The sequence below is a fragment of the Crocuta crocuta genome, unplaced genomic scaffold (genome assembly GCF_008692635.1).
Source record: "Crocuta crocuta isolate KB4526 unplaced genomic scaffold, BGI_CrCroc_1.0 scaffold132, whole genome shotgun sequence".
Classification (NCBI taxonomy): domain Eukaryota; kingdom Metazoa; phylum Chordata; class Mammalia; order Carnivora; family Hyaenidae; genus Crocuta; species Crocuta crocuta.
Window position 1 is genome coordinate 2,553,961 of NW_027528611.1, and position 3,142 is coordinate 2,557,102.

Here is a 3,142-nt window from a genome sequence, read left to right on the forward strand (position 1 = left end):
GAAGCAGAGAGAGACAGAGCACAAGCAAGGGAGGGGCAGAGAGAGAGGGAGACACAGAATCTGAAGCACGTTTCAGACTCTGAGCTGTCAGCGCAGAGCCTGACACGGGGCTCAAACCCACAGACTATGAGATCATGACCTGAGCTGAAGTCAGACGCTCAACCCACTGAGCCACCCAGGTGCCCCATGATTATATTTTTTAAGGCACTTTGAAATCTTCACCTACTAATGAAAGAATCTGAATTATTTGAGGATTGGTTCTTTATTTTGTAAAATTTTTTAATGTTTATTTATTTTTGAGAGAGAGAGCGGGGCGGGGGGGCGCAGAGAGGGGGAGGACAGAGGATCTAAGGTGGGCTCTGTCACTGACAACAGCAAGCCTGATGTAGGGCTTGAACCCACGAATGGTGAGATCATGACCTGGGCCAAAGTTAGATGCTTAACCTATTGAGCCACCCAGGCGCCCCTTTGAAGATTGGTTTCTATTGACCCCCTTTTCTGTGGCATTCACATTTCCCTGCCTATTTGCAAGTTTCTTGGATTAAAAAAAAAACTTTTAATACTGGGCTTTGTAAAAGATACATTGTAGAAAATCAAGATTCTGATATCTTCCTCTAAAGAGTATTTAACTTGATAGGCAAAAAATTCCAAAGTCTGTATTCTCTGAGATGGGCACCACTGAAATTTATGCCTTCTTTGTTCAGCTCCCAGTTATTTATTTACTTTTTTTTCTAGTTGTTTTCTGCTGGGGTCCTTACAGTATCCCCTGCACATGCACAGATCAGGAGTCAGCCAAGGGTTTGGCCAAATTTTATATGAAGTTTTAAAAAGCCTCTCTGAGGGGCATCTGGCTGGCTCAGTAGGTAGAGCATGTGACTCTTGATCTTAGGGTCCTGAGGTCAAGCCCCACATTGGGGGCTTACTTTAGATAGATAAATCGAGAGAAAGAGAGATAATAGATAAATAGGAAGCTTCTGTGAAATCTTCCTTTCTTGGACTTCTCTTCCTTCCTATTCTCTGACTTGTCAAACCAGTAAGACTAGCAAATTTATTCTTGAATTCTGGCCATCACATGCTACATATTCTACACAGTGCCTTCAGGCAAAAATTTTTATAATCACAAATCTTACCCACTGCCCCTCCCTTCTACCAACGGTTGACTCTCCTCCCATTTCTGCCTGTTTATGTTCTCTCCAGTCCCTTCAAATTGTGTGTTTTTAAACATTTTGTCCAGAGTCTATAATTATTAAAATAAAATACAGGCTACTCAACCACTATTGAGAAAAAAAAACAAAAACAAAAACCCTTCAACTTTTGTTTTAAAATAGTCAAGAGAAGGGGAGCCTGGGTGTCTCAGTCTGTTGAGAATTCGACTTTCGGCTCAGGTCACGATTTCATGGTTCCTGAGCTTGAGCCCCGTGACAGGCTCGCTGCTGCCCGCACAGAGCCCACTTGGGATTCTCTGTCCATTCCCTCTCTGTCTGCCCCTCCCCTGCTCACTCTCTCAAAAATAAATAAAATGTTTTGAAAAAAACCCACTCAAGTGAGGATGTTGACTTGTCTGAAATTCAGAGGGAAGATCAAAGGTAGCAATATGCATTTAGTACTCACTGACATATTGATGGTGTTTAAAGCCATGAGAAGAGGAGGGACCACTAAAAGGTGAGTATAAACAGAAAAGGAACCAAGGATAGAAAGAGAGGGTTGTTTTTTTTTTAAAGTTGAATAGTTAATGTAATCCTCTTGAATTTAGCAGTAACTACAGATGCCATTTATTGGCTGGCAGGTGTTCTGTGCATCTCACTGAACTCATCCAATGGTATCACAAGACAAAAAAACAGAGGCTCACAGGGAAGGGAATGGAAAGAAGAACTTTAGGAAGAGATGAGCAGAAGGGAACATTAATGGATGAGAACAGAAGAGTGAGGCAGACTACTGAGACAGAGCACCACGTACAGGTAAAGAAAGCCTTGGGGAAGTTTTGTAAACTCTCAAACACCTGGGAACATCTGTAAAATGTAAAATAGGAATAATAATTACCTTGCAATGAGTGTGAAAATTGGAAATAATATGAGGACACCTGGGTGGCTTGATCAATTCAGCATCGGACTCTTCATTTCAACTTGGTCGTGGTCTTATGGTTTGTGAGATGGAGCCCCACGTCAGGCTCTGTGCTGACAGTGTAGAGCCTGCTTGGGATTCTTTCTCTCTGCCCCTCCCATACTCATGCTCTCTCTCTCTCTCTCTCTCTCTCTCTCTTTCTGTCTCTCAAAAGTACCCAAAACTCTGCACCTAATAAAATAGCTCTAAGGCCTATGAATGTTATTGATTGTATTTAGCCCTATTCTGTCATCCAAATAGAATGAAGGTGCCCCCCCAAATCCTTACTAAGTGTGGGTGCACATAGGGGTGGAAAAGCCTGAGGAACAACAAGGGCGAGGGCAGACAGGAGAGGAAGATAGAAACCAATCTTCAAGGGTGTGCATCCATGTGAACTTTGTGGCATGACCAGCATCCAAATGGAAGAAGGGTCAATAAACTATGAAAGAAAATAAATAGATAGATAGATAGATAGATAGATAGATAGATAGATAGATAGACAACCAAATGGAAGAAGGGAAAAATGTTTCCCACAACCCCTAAAGACGATCGATGAGTTTGCACGATCGATGAGTGGACTTTCCTCCCGGCTGTGGGCAATATCTCCAGATCCTTTCAAGGATATGGGCTCAATCCACACAAAAGGAGGAAAATCTACAAATCAAGTCAAAGGTAAAGCTTTTATTATTTATGATTGCTATTATTTTTATTTTATTATTTTATTTACCATGTGAAGTATAAAGATGTATCAACGAGTCCATGCTGATGTAGATAAATTGCCAGATACTCTCTCCTCAAGGAAAGGGAACATAACTGCCCCTCCTGAAGTATGGGCTGTACTTAGTGACTTGCTTCCAAAAGGAATAGCGTGAAAAGGGGAGAGATGTAACTTCACAGTGGAGAAATCTGGCAAACACAACCTCAGCTGGGCAGTCAGGCTCGACATCAACAGTGATCAATCATATTGATAGTATGTGTGTTGATACAACGTAATAAGAATGGCATTCCCCCCCCCCCCCATGGTCTTCATTCCACAAACACA